Source organism: Mustela erminea, chromosome 8 (genome assembly GCF_009829155.1).
Source record: "Mustela erminea isolate mMusErm1 chromosome 8, mMusErm1.Pri, whole genome shotgun sequence".
Lineage (NCBI taxonomy): Eukaryota > Metazoa > Chordata > Mammalia > Carnivora > Mustelidae > Mustela > Mustela erminea.
The window spans coordinates 58,195,106-58,209,975 of NC_045621.1; the positions used below are offsets into that span (position 1 = coordinate 58,195,106).

Genomic DNA, 14,870 nt, shown 5'->3' on the forward strand with positions numbered 1-14,870 from the left:
ATGATCTTCCTTTGGGCCATTGAGATTATTTTTGATTCTCCGTTGATTTGTAGTATTTGTACAATTTCCCCATTATTTTTCTTAGAGATGCACTGCCCTCAGTATGCTCCTTGTTTCAATCACTGTATATAGTTAGAACATTAAACTTCTCCAAATACCAGGTACTTCAGCCAGAGGTAGATTAACTATTGTTGGGACTTGGTAAAGAAAATTCTGTTGGGTATCCTCACCCATGATAAAAGGATGGTTGTCTCTGAGTTGGTAGACTGAGAGTGGAGGTGTAAAAGTGTCCTTGACATTTTCAGGGTTTTTTTTTTTTTTTTTTTTCCATGAGGTGGAGTCTGGGAATGTAATAAAGAGACAGTTATGTGGATTTTCTCATTCAATCCTTCATCTACTTACAGTTAGTCCAGACTTCCTCGTAGATTCTGAGAATGGATTACATATGTTGGACTAAACTTTAATGGGTATTTTGAATTTTCGTTATTTTCTAGTACTTGAAAAATTATGTTCATATCACCTTACAAATGGTTAGTAAACAAACATAAATAAACGTGTTCCCTCTGTTTCTTCTTTTTTTTTCCTATAGCTGGATGCGGTGTGTCAATTTTTCAGAACAGTGGTTCTCAACATTGACTATACTTGTGAGTTTTAAAAACATGGTGATGGCTAAACCCCACACTAGTCAGACCCTCCGGGTGTAGGGCCTAAACCTGTAGGTGTTTTTTTTTTTAAAGTACCACCAGATAATTCTAATGTGCAGCCAACCTTGAGACCCATTGTTCTAGAAAATTTGCTATATAAAGTGTGGTCCAGGACACCTGGGTGGCTCAGTCAAACATTTGACTTGATCTCAGCTCAGGTCCTGATCCCAAGGTCCTGAGCCCACATTGGGCTCCACATTGGGCATGGAACCTACCTAAAACAATTTAAATAATTAAAAAAAAATAGTGTAGTGCATGAGCCAGCAACATTAACAATCCCATTGGAGCTTGTTAGAAATGCATAATCTCAGGCCCTAGCCCAGACCTTTTGAATCAGAATCTGTACATTAATAATACTTAGGTAACTTACATATATACTAAAATTTCCACAAATGAAGCTCTAGAACATCCCCGTCAAGCCCTGTTATACATTAAAATCATCTGAGGAACTTTAAAAAATACTGATCCGTGGGGACGCATGCATGGCTCGGTCAGTTAAATGTATGGCTCTCGGTTTCAGCTTGGGTTGTGATCTTGGGGTCACAGATGGAGCCCCACATTGGGCACTGTGCTCAGAGTAGACTCTGCTTGAGATTCTCTCCCTCTCTCTTCTCCTCCCCCTTTCCCCTCCCTCCCACTCTCTCTCTCTCAAATAAATAAATACATAAATACATAAAATCTTTAAAAAATATTTATGCTGGACCCCACCCTCAAAGACTTTCATTAATATTAGGTATTTCTTTGAATTCTGGTATCTTTTTTATAAGTATCCCAGTGATTTAGTATCCAACTAGGCTCAAGAACCATTGAACCTGAGAAACTTCTGCCTCTTTATTTGGTGAAACTTGGATATAAGTCAGGTGGCCCAGATTCTCCCTCTGATGTTTCAGTTACTATTGGATGCCATGAACCATCCTTCCTCCCCAAATGTACAACTCAGTGAATGATCATCAACATGTGTATAACTGCTATCTTGGTAGTTACATTCTACAAATCCCTCTTAGTGCTCCTTTCTAATCACTATCTACCATTGCTCCCCCAAAGGATTTCTAGCTTGTCTTGTTACACTGGGTGTTTTGCTAGTTATTGAATTTTATATAAATGAACTCATAGGGGTGTTTGTATCTTTCTCTATTGTTCAATGTTGTTTTTTGTGGGATTCACCAATGTTTTCAGTTATAGCTTTAGTTTATTAATTGTAATTTTTGTATAATATTCATTTGTTTGTATATACTGTGCATTCTACTACTGAAGGGCCTTTGGATCATTTGCATTTTGAAGCCACTATGATTGATGTTGCTGTGGGCATTTTTATGTCTCTTGGTGCACACATGTAATTCTCACACCTTGAAATTATTGTTGAGTGATAGGGTATGCATATTTTCAATTTGAGCAGATAATGCCAAATATTTTCCAAAGTGAAGTACATATTTATACTTCCACCAGAAAAGTATGAGGGCTTATGTCATTTTACACTCTTGTCAGTATTTGGCATTCTCTTAACATTGGCCATTATTGTAAGGTATATAATGCTATGTTGTTTTAATTTACATTTCTTGAATACAAATATGATTGAACAACTTTGTGCATACTCTTCGGCCATTTGAATAGCCTTAAATTTTTAAAAATTAAATTGATAAATTTTGAATTGAAATTGAAACATTTTTTTACTGGATTTTTTTTCCTTACTGATTTGTAGAGTTTCTTTATGTATTAGGGCTATAAGTCCTTTGTTGCTTTTACATATTTCATATATCTTCTCACATTTGTGGCTTATCTTTTCACCATTTAATGATGTCTCTTGAATATTCCAGAAGAGACTACTAAGAGCCCGAGAACTTTATTCCTTCATGTTATTTTATTCATGTTGTTATTTATATCCATTATATATTTTAATAAATATAGAAACAGATCCATATTTTGATCCACCATATTCTTGGCTAGAGTTTGTATTATAATGCTCTATGTTCTCAGTTACCGTCTTAAAAATAAATCCAATATCTATCAACATATATTTATATTTATACCTAGAAGCTCCTTTCTGATCTTGGTAATACTGTAATTCATGATTTATGTCATGCAATTTTAAGGGGCATAGACATGAAAAAAATAGTCATTAAGTAACACATTTGAACATTTTTTGTATTAAAATTATAACCTTTTTTTAAAAGATTTTATTTGTTTATTTGACAGACAGAGATCAAAAGTAGGCAGAGAGGCAGGCAGAGAGAGAAAAGGAGGCAGGCTCCCTGCTGAGCAGAGAGCCCAATGAGGGGGTCAGTGCCAGGACCCTAGAATCATGACCTGAGCCAAAGGCAGAGACTTTAACCCATTGAGCCACCGAGGCACCCCAAAATTCTAACCTCTTTAAGATGCTAAAAGTATATTGGTAGGATAATCATGAAAAGACTTTTGTGAGTGTAACGTAATACTTATAAAATCATTTCTACTTTAAAAAATGAAAAGCCAGATACAGGAACTCATAAGTTATTTGAACCCACCCAAAATATCTCTTGTCCGTGAATAAATTATTTTACTTTAATAAATCATCATTTCCTATACTATTACTGTTATCCAGTGTGTCTTAGAGAAGTCTTTTAAATACCTGGTGCCCTATCTCAGACTTTCAAATTCTCTTTATTCATAACTGCCGTTATTTTTTTATGACTAGAATTTTAAAGGAGTGTGGTGAGTGGTCCTCATGCTTTATGAAGGGAAATACTAATAAGTCTCAAATGTATGTGACCACCCCAATTGAGTTTTGGGGGCTGGATGCATGAGATTAATAGAACCCCAGGTTACTGATGCAGAGTAAACTGAAAAAAGTCATTGAAAACAGTGATGAGACAAAATGTTTCAAAAGCAAGAGGAACATAGTACCAACCAGTGTTGAGGCATAACTGCTTTGGGCTGTGGTTGCTGTTAAGTGAGTAGTTAGAACAGGTGTCATGCAACACGAATGGACATATCTCCTCACTCTCGGTAGGTCTAATGGAAAGATTTAATTGATTTCTTAGTGTAACAGTGAAATTGCCATTTATGCTATTTTTTAATGGCTTTTCAAAGTACTGATTTTTTTTTTTTTTGGTCCAAAAAAACCACCACAAAAATAGCAGGCTAATTAGAAGTATTTCTTTTGATTCAGATAAGATCTGGTTTTGTAGATAGTAGATGAATATCACCCAGATTGTATAATTTTAGGAAAAAGAGTGTACCAGGTTCTTATTTAAGATAAACTGGATTGGAAATGTATATGTTGTGCTATTGATTTTCTTAAGCACATCTGATATTTATAGGAATTCATCAGTCTCATTTCAAATAAATATTCATGTTCCATTCAGGAAATTGGCATCTTACTTTGAAGAGGTAGTGAAGCATAAGACTTGGCTATGGACTCAATTCCTGCTGTAAAATTTAGTTCAATAAACTTCCTAAAATATTGTGTAATGAAACCAAACTTCACATGATTAACATTCTAAAAGAGAAATAATGCCTGAAACAAATATGCTACATAAATATAATTTATTTTTTTCTCCTTCTTTTGAATATATATAATCATGTATAAGATATAGGCTGCATATTAGTGTGAACAATAACATCTAAAAACTGAGGCATCCTGTTTTTTAAGACTTTATCTTTTAGAGCCATTTTAGTTTTAAAACAAAATTGAGAGGAAGGAATAGCGATTTCTCATGTATCTCCTGCCTCCACATAAGCAGAGCCTCCCCCAGTATCAGCATCGCCCACTAGAATGGTCTATTTTTTACCAAGGATAGGCCTGCATGAACACATCATGATTACCCAGAGTCCATTAGTTTACTTTAGGGATCATTCTTGGTGTTATAAATTCTGTAGGTTTGGACAAATGTGTAATGGCATGTATCATCATTACAATATCATACAGGATATTTCAATGCCCTAAAAATCCTCTGTGCTCAGCCTATTCGTTCCCCCTCATATCCTTTGCCAAACACTGAACATTTTACTCTCTCCACAGTTTTGCTTTTTCCAGAATGTCATGTAGTTGGAATTATACACTAAGGTAGTCTTTTCAGATTGACTTAGTTCACTTAATAATATGCATTTGAGATTCCTTCATGTCTTTTCCTATCTTGATAGATTATTATTATTATTTTTTGCACTGAATCATATTTCATTGTCTGGATATACCACAGTTTATTTACCCATTCACCTATTGAGCAACTTATTGATTTCTTCCCAGTTTGGGCACTTATGAGTAAAGCTGCTAAAAACATCTGTGTACAGGTTTAAATTTCTAATTTCTTTGAATAAATACTAAGGAGTGTGATTATGGATAATATGTTAAAAATTATTTAGTTTTGTAAGAAACCACTTCTAAATGCTCGTGCCATTTTGCAGTCCCACTAACAATGTATGAGAGTTCCTATTACTCCACATACGATAGTTGCTAGCATTTGATTTGGTTGGTGTTTTGGCCATTTTAATAGATGCACAATGGAATCTTGTTTTAATTCGCACTTCCCTGATGACATACAATGTGGACAGTTTCTTCGTATGCCTATTTGCCATCAGTTTGTGACATGTCTATTAAGGTCTTTGGCTCATATTTATTTGTTTATTCATTCATTCATTTATTATATTCTTCTTTATTAAGTTTTTATTTTATTTACAGCACAGTAAATATTTAGTGTTATATTAGTTTCAGGCATACTACGATACATCGATTCAACAATTCCATACACTACCTGATGCTCATTATGACAAGTGTGCCCCTTAATCCCCATCACCTATTTCCTCCATCCCCCCACCCACCACCCATTTAGTAACCATCAGTTTGTTCTCTGTAGTTAAGAGTGTTTCTTGGTTTGGCTCTCTCTCTCTCTTTTTTTTTTCCCCCTTTGCTCATTTGTTTTGTTTCTTGAATTCCACATATGAGTGAAATATATATTTATATCTCCCGTCTTCATCCATTTATCTATCATTGGATACTTGGGATGTTTCCATAATTTGGTATTATAAATAATGCTGCTATAAACATAGGGGTGCATGTATCCATTTGAATTATTGTTTTTGTATTTTTTGAGTAAATATCCAGTAGTGCAATTTGTGGATCATAAGTTAGTTCTATTTTTAACTTTTTGAGGAAACTCTGTACTGTTTTCCACAGAGGCTATAGCAGTTTGCATTTCCACTAATGGTGCAAGAAGTTTCGTTTTTCTCCACACCCTCGCCAACACCTTTTGTTTCTTGTTTTTTTTTTTTTTTTATTAGCCATTTTGACAGGTGTGAGGTGATATCTCATTATAGTTTTGATTGGCATTCTTGTAATGATGAGTGATGTTGCATATCTTTTCATGTGTCTGTTCACCATCTGAATGTCTTAAGAGAAGTGTCTGTTTGTGTCTTCTGTCTTTGGCCCATTTTTAAAAATGAGCTTTTTTCCCCCTAATTTTTGGGTTTTAGATGTTCTTTATATATTTTGGATCATAGCCCTTTATCAGTTATGTCTTCTCCAAATATTTTTTTCTAATCTATAACTTATCTTTTTATTATCTAGACATTTTTTACAGAGCACAAATTTTTAATTTAATTTTTAAATTATTGCTTAAGAAATTTTTAATTTTAATGAATTCCAGCTTATCAGTTCTTTATTTCATGGATAGTGTCTTTGATGTTGTATCTAAAAAGACGTCACCTTGTGCAGCCACTTTGGAAAAGAGTGTGGGGATTCCTTAAGAAATTAAAAATAGAGCTTCCCTATGACCCTGCAATTGCACTAGTGGGTATTTACCCCAAAGATACTGATGTAGTGAAAAGAAGGGTCATCTGTACCCCAGTGTTCATAGCAGCAATGGCCACAGTCGCCAAACTGTGGAAAGAACCAAGATCCCCTTCAACAGACAAATGGATAAAAAAGATATGGTCCATATATACGATGGAGTATTATGCCTCCATCAGAAAGGATGAATACCCAACTTTTGTATCAAAATGGAGACTGGAAGAGATTTTGCTGAGTAAAATAAGTCAAACAGAGAGAGTCAATTATCATATGTGGAACACAAGGAATACCACGGAGGACATTGGAAGTTGGAGAGGAGAAGTGAGTTGGGGGAAATCAGAGGGGGAGACAAACCATGAGAGACTGTGGACTTTGAGAAACAAACTGAGGGTTTTGGAAGGGAGGAGCGTGGGGGGTTAGGTGAGCCTGGTAGTGGTACTAAGGAGGGCACGTATTGCATGGAGCACTGGGTGTGGTGCATGAACAATGAATCTTGGAACACTGAAAAAATAAAAATAAAAAAGAGAAAAGAAATAAAGGGCACCACCTTACTGAATATCAAGTTTTTTCTTATGTTAATTTTTAGGAATTTTACAGATTTGTGTTTTGCATTTAGGAATATGACCCATTTTCAGGTAATTTTTATGAAAGGCAGAAGGTCCCTGTCTAGATTCATTTTTTTATATTTGCATGTCCAATTGTTCCAGCACCATTTTTTGGAAAGACTACCTTTGCTCCATTGTATTGCCTTTGCTTCTTTGTCAGAGATTAGTCGACTAAATTTATGGGGGTTATTTTTGGGCTCTATTCTGTCTGTTCTGTTGATCTATTTGTCTATTCTTTTGCCAATATCACACTGTCTGGAGTACTGTCATTTTACAGTTAACATTGAAGTCAGGTAGTATCAGTCCTCTACCTGTTCCTCTGTTGCCTAGTCTGGATCATTTGCTTTTCCAAATAAACTTTAGAATAAGTTTGTTGATATTCATAAAATAACTTTCTGGGATTTTAATTGAATTGTATTGAATCCCAATCACATTGGGAAGAACTGACATCTTGACAATATTGAGTCCTTCTATCTATGAACATGGATGTACTGTTTTTTAGGCTCCTTCATTAATTGCACTGCATTTTAAGATTAATACCAGGTTAATACTAGGTTATTGTAAGATATAGAAGAGATAGTGTATGAAAATAACTGATCCATAGAAGATATTAATAAATTAAAAATTTATTTTGTCTTTTTCTCTCTTTTTATAATCTCACCATAGTCAACCACTATTTCAATAAAATAGAGTTTAAAGGTTAATGATTCATTTATGAATATAAAAGAATTTATGATCATTTGTAAGGTTCTTATAACTGTAACATTGAATAAATTGTGGGATTTAATCATAACTATTATAACTATTTCTGTCTTATACCATCTCTTCGAACTTATTTGTTGGGTCTAATTGTTATTCTGCTTTTGAATGAAAACACCGGAAGGTTCCCCAGATTTTCTAGTCATTTTTTAGGTAACTCAAAGTTCTCTAATCAGTAATTAAAATATTTAGACCGTGTAATAGTGGAAGTTTGAATTTGGCTTTAACTGTAAGGCTTTTCTCCCTTCCCTCGCCCAGGCCTTCTGCAGCTGAGGAAAGAGGCTGTAGTTGCTCCCCCCCTTTTTTTTTTCCTCCTACCTTGAGCTTCTCATTTTCCCAGATGTTCCATCATTATCCTAACTCTGGTTTCTGATCCCTTCAGATTTGGAGCATAGGAAATGAAAAGAACTAAAAGGGGTGGTGCAGGAAAGTTTTGATTTAACTAGTACTGTCACAAGCTGAGATCACACTCTCTAGGCTTAATAAGAATTTGAATTTACTCATTCTCCTCTGCAGTGTCTCTCACCTGCACTCTCTTCTGCCTTATTGTTTATTCCTCCTCATCCCCTAAGCATTCAGCTATAGTGACATATTCTTTCTGATGAAGTCTTGTCTATGTTGCATGGCAGCCTTTTGCAACAGAATCAAAGAGAAACCCACATTCTACAGTCTGTCTCTCTCCCTCTGGTTCTCTGTCTCTATCTTGTGTGGCCCATATATGATTTACAGAAAATACACATACTCTCACTGCCTTGATAAATACTAGAAGAGTATGTTATCTAAGGCAGCAATCTCAGTGATTAGCAGTGGGGCTGACTTTGTGTTTCTCAGGCAGAAATCATACCCAAGTCCATTCCAGGAGGGCATATCAAGCCCTTCTAATGCTCTTGGAGCTCTACTTGCTTGACGTGAGGGAGGGGCAGACACCCCTCTTCCTTGCCTTTATAGGAGAGCAAGGAGACTTGGGACTCACATTATAGCTTCCTCTGAAAAAAATCCTCTCCAAAATGTGTCTACAGTTTTCCACTTATGACCCTTTTATAGCCTTCGTTTGGGTGAGGAGTTAGATAACTAGGTTTTCAGGAATAGGATTTGTAAATTCTGTATGTAGTCTTATGTCCATTTTGGAGAGAAATATGTATTAGTTCCTGGTGCTTCCGCTGAAATATTTAATTAATCTGTTATCTTATGACAGAATGAGCTAATTAGCATTAATAGCAATAAATATATTATTTAAATTATGTAAATGAGTTAAATGTAGGACTTTAAAGGAACAGACTATATAACTCCAAAAAATAGGAGCAAAATTTTAAAGTTCAAATGAAGTTGGAAGATACTGATTTGTAGAGACTGAGGACATGAATTTGAAACAGAACCATCAAAATAATCATTATTTAACAATTTCATATGATAGATTATCTGAATATTGATTTACCTAAAGTACAACAAGGATAAAGAGGAAGAAACAAGGATACAGTAATTCAGAAATGCATAATGATAAATATTTCGTATTGTGAATCTGCTCCCTTGAGCTAAATGTCATAGTGCAAGAGGCTTCCTGTCTTCATGACAGTAAGATCACATATGTAAATGCAAATTTCCCAGTTCGCTTCTGTCATTGTATTTGTTATGAAAAATCTATTTCTCAACATAATTGTTGACTCTTCTCCAGAAAGGGCCTAAAAAATAGAGAACTTTGGAACAGAGCCGACAGGAGATTTTCACTTATTGTTAGGAAAAATATACTTAAAAACCTGGTATTAATATGTAATTATAACAATATAAGTAACAAAGCTAATAATGAAAAGATGAAACTTTGCTAGGAAATTTGCTTATTTGCAATTATGATTCTATTAGGGGTTTTCTTCTGGTAGTTTGATTTTCTTAACTATCCGTTTATGAAAATATTGTCTATATTCCAAATGGAAACAGTTTATTTCCTTCTTTCTGATTGTAAAATAATACATATTCTCTGGACTTCCAGTGCTATTGAACATTAGACTAGCCAAATCCTGTAGTTCTTACCCAGTTCTGTCATTGATTCTAAAGCATCTGATTAGCTTCTTGTCCTTTTGAAATTCTTTCCAAACACGGCCCCTGTTATGCTACTGTCTCCATCAGCTCTACAGTCTATAAGGACAGAGATTTTTTTTCCTGTTTACATCAGTCTAATTCACTGCCTAGAATAGTACCTGGCCTATGAAGGTACTCATTAAATATTTAATGTATCGATCCTTTTTCATATCTGTCTATTCCTTTTCTCATTCTTTTGTTAACTCCTCTTCCTTCTCCCAAATCTTAAAGCTGATTATTTCCCCAATGTTGAGTCTTTTTCTCTCCCTACTTCTTCATTTTTGAGCCCTCATGCATTATAATCATATGACTTCTCTAAATGCCACCCATGTCTCTATCACTGACCCTGTCATCTTTTCCAGAGTGAGATCTCCAGCTTCCCTGTGACTATCTTTATATGTTTGTCCCAAAGTCACCTCAAATTTAGCATATCTAAAAGTTGTCTTTTGAGTTCTCAGTCTGTAATAGTGATTCTCATTCTGATGACCCTTTTCTTTCTCCAGTTTTTTTTTTTTTTTTTTTAGAAATAACTGACATACATCACCGTGTAGGTTTAAGGAGTACAGCATGATGGTTTGATTTACATATATTGTGAAATGATGACCACAATAGGTTAGCCAACATCCACCCTCCATTATCTCATATAGATACAATAAAAAGAAAAGAGGGAAAAAATTCTCCTTATGATAAGAACTCATAAGATGTACTCTGCTAACAGCTTTCCTATATATCATACAGCAGTGTCAGCTGTGGTCATCATGTTTACATTACATGCCTGGTACTTATTCATCTTATAACTGGAAATTTATACCTTTCAACCACCTTCCCATTCTCACAGCCCCCAACCCACTGCCCCTGATAACCACAAATCTCTTTTTCTATGAGTTTAGTAGGGGCTCTTTAGTGTGTGTGTGTGTGTGTGTGTGTGTGTGTGTGTGTATTTGTTTCTTTGTTTTGATTCCATAGATAAGTGAGATCACATAGTATTTCTCTTTCTCTGACTTACTTCACTTAGCATAAGGCTTTCAAGTTCCATCCATGTTACAACTCTATTTTAATCAATGGCACTATTATTTTCTCATTCTCCCTACTTCAAATTCTAGATCTGTTTTGGCAGGCCTATATTTTCATTTTAACCATCACCAGTACCACTGCCATTAGCATCAATCATCATCAGTAATATTTATATAATGCTTTATAATCTGAAAAGTATTTTTGCATCCATAACTTTTTGTCTTGGAACTTATTCCTATCTTTTTCCAAGAGACTAATTTTTGACTATTTAAAATATTTGATTTACTATTGTGCAATAAATTTAAAATTACAATCAAGTTAACTGTAACAAGGAGAAGTACAGAGTGCTGTGAATTGGGATAACAGATGCCTAACTTAATTGTTTGCATATGAATGTGCTTCTATGTGTGTTTGTGTGTGTATTTTGCAAGGCTGATTGGATAGGCTTGCTGAAGTGTATTACATTGAAGTAGATGCTGAAAGATACATGGGAGAGCTAGAGGAAACAGTGCATAGAGTGACCCTGACATGGAAAGGAACATGGTATTTTTAAGAACCAATAAGAAAACTAATGATCCCTGAATGGAATAACAAGGGACAGAGTGGCAGAAGATAAGGCTAATGAGATAGTCAGGGTCTAGAGCCTCACTGCAAACATTTATTTATACAGAAAGTATGATGCTATAGTATATTTTATATTAATTATATGTTGTTCACTTTTGACTTCTGAAATCCTCTCATTTGTGACTATGATAACCTAATATTTTAAATAACTGATTAATTGGTTTATTTTCACAAAATATATTTAATATTATAGAATTCCATAATCACTATATGTTTGCTACTGATTTACTCATTCTTTCATATTTTATTTATTTATTTATCTATTTAAAAAAGAGTCTGTTTATTTAGTTGACAGGGAGAGTGAGAAAGAGCACAAGAGCAGGGAGAAGCGCAGGAGAGGGACAAGCAGACTCCCTGCTGAGCAGGGAGCCTGACACTGGGTTTGATCCCAGGACCCTGGCATCATGACTTAAGCCAAAGACCGACGCTTAACCAACTGAGCCACCCAAACACCCCTCTTCTGTGTTTTAAAAAATACTTGAGAATACTAAATGTTTAGTTGGAATAACATTGAATATATGAGTTTTTCACTATTGAGCCTTTCCATTAGTATACATTCATTCATTTATTTAGGTCTACTTTCATATTGTTTAAGAAAGTTTTATAATCTTCATCACAAATGTATTGTATAGTTTAAAAAATTTATTCTTAGATAGCCTTGTAGTTTTGCTTCTAAAATAAATGGATTTTTTTTCCTACTGGGTTTTAAAATAACTTTTACTATATTATAAGGGTAGAATGGATTTTGTTTTTTGTGTCCATCTACCTAGTAAAGATTTCTAGGTAAACAATCAGATAATCTTTTAAAAATATAAACCAAAGAAGAAATAATGAAGACGAAATCCCCAGGCATGCTTTCTTTCTTTTTTTTTTTTTTAATTCTCAGAAAGTGAATTAAAGAATGGATAAATAAAGTTGGAGATATTTAGAGTAGAGGATAATTGGAAAGGAGATGGAGTTATAGTTACTGGAATGGAGTATACTTGCTGAAGTGAATCGAGGTGAATTTAATGATCTTACAGAACTTGCCCTGGAGTATTCCTTATAAAAGAAAATACCTTGATGTGGCTCTCAAGTTGTGACAAGTGCCTTAAATCTAATTGACTGCTGGCTTGCTTTTCTCTGCTAGGTGACTCATACCACCAATACTTTTAACCTGAAGAAGTTTATCAGAAATGAAGGATGTCCTCAGTGCCTTCGTCTTCAACACACACACACAAAACCTATTAACACCTTTGGATGTCTTCCGTACCCTCTTTTCTGTAGCCATCATACAGTGCAATGAGTGAATACCACCTTGTGGGTAGCATGGGCAAGTAGGTCAGATTGGACTAACTGTCATTGAGTAGTCCCTCTAAAAATGGGACCCAGTTATCTTAACTAAACTGGAAACTGTAAGGCTAGCCAGCTGGACTGGAAGCCTTGTAGGAAACACAGTCAATCTATGTCCCCAAATTATACAGGTCCCCACTTTAGACACCCCCAAATTGTGAACAACTTGTTCTTTCTAGGAACATCATGCACACCCTTGAAATTGTGTGTCTTGTGTCCAAATCACACATTATTTTGCTCCCCTGCCAAGAACATAGTGACTTGTGGCATAGTCATGGTCATAGGAAATCTTCGAATGTTAGGCAAACACCAACAGTAGATGATGTAGCATGCAGGTGATTTGGGGTTTGGTTTCCATTTATATAGCATTTTGGAAAAGGCACAACTATAGCAGTGGAGACCAGATTAGTGGTTGTCAGGGCTTGGTGAAGGGGCAAAGGTGTGACTATAAAAAAGCATTACAAGGGAGTTCATGGTGAATTATAATTTTATGTGTATAATGGTGTATAATTTTAGTATAAGTGAATTTTATCATAGTCTGTTCTGAATATTACCATAAAGCATAGGATAGATGATGAGAAAAAAATGTGTATGTATATAAGGGAGATACAGAAATAGTTTCTATGATGAGTGTTATAAATAATCAAAAAATAATCATAACATTTAATATTGTTTTTGATAATCTATACATCCTATATTTACATTTTATATAATTATCTCCCAAATTATACTAGACTTCATGTAATGCTAAATTTAGTTCAGTTTTTTTTTTCTCTGAATTTAGTTTTAATTTCCCAAGTCTACTCTGGATGATTGTCACATGGAGGGGCAGGGAGGTGTGAGTTTGGAGTGGTGTTGAAGTTGGTGATGAGGCAATTTTAAGGTTGAAGTCATAGTAATGCATGTTCATGTCTCTCACTTTCTGTAGACACCCCATCACAGAGAGTACAGTTTATTCTTGGAACTGAGGATGATGATGAAGAACACATTCCTCATGACCTTTTCACAGAACTGGATGAGATTTGCTGGCGTGAAGGTGAGGATGCTGAATGGCGAGAAACAGCCAGGTGAGGATTTTTGTCGAAGGGTGAAGGTATAATAAACAATGTTCATGTTATTGGAAAAGAGATTGGTAAAGCCACGATTTTGCAAACATCCATGAGCTTTGATTTCTGAAATTGCTCATCTGGCCTGGGCATATCCTACAATGGGATATGGGTCAGAATGAAATCTGAAGGCAGCAATTATAGTAAATAGTGATGCAGAGCCAGCAACAGCTGCAGGCTGAAAGATAAACAGTAGCGTAATTTGTGTGTCATCAGGAAAACAATAGGAATCTAAAAGTAATTTATTTCTATCTTTTCAACTGTTGGCCTATGCCCAAACTAGTGATATTATATGATAATCTGAGTGTGGGGCTTTTTTAAAGAAAGGAAAAACATTATAAGAGGCTTTAGGTATAGTCTTGGATTTATTTATGTACTATTTGGTGAGGGTAAAAATATTTTGTAGTGTATTTCTAGGATATATATACATCTAAACATAGTATCTTTTTCAAATAACTTTTCAAAAATTGCTTTTCAAAAATTACTTTTCTGTCAACTGTAATTAATATTTCTATACTGCCATGTAATTGATGAATTGCTGTAAAAGAATAATAAGCTAAATTTTACATTTACTTTTCATTCATTCATTCTTGCTTTTTTGCTCATTTATTCAACAAACAATTATGGAACATCTGTAATGTGCCAGGTATAAGGGATAGAGAACAACCAAAATCTTAGACTTGACTTTAACAATCTCACAGTTTAGTGAGGGATTCAGACAAGTAAACAAAGTTGTATTTACTGTTTAATGAATGCTGTGACACAGTTGTGCACAATGAACTGTGGTCATAGCAAGTGTTGTCCTTTAACCATTGCTTTCCAAATTTTAATATGAATATAAATCACCTGGGGTCTTGCTGAAAAGTAGACTCTGTATGCCTCAGGCATGGAA

The 14,870-nt window shown here is 34.7% G+C and overlaps 1 protein-coding gene across 1 annotated transcript in view; it reads left to right on the plus strand.

Annotated features, from left to right (window-relative positions):
- The window catches only part of SLC4A10 (solute carrier family 4 member 10), a 419,861-nt gene that overhangs the window by 261,401 nt on the left and 143,590 nt on the right, over positions 1-14,870 (plus strand). Inside the window, 1 exon segment of the mRNA XM_032355736.1 lies at positions 13,801-13,939. The gene's annotated coding sequence lies outside the window, so the exon portion shown is untranslated.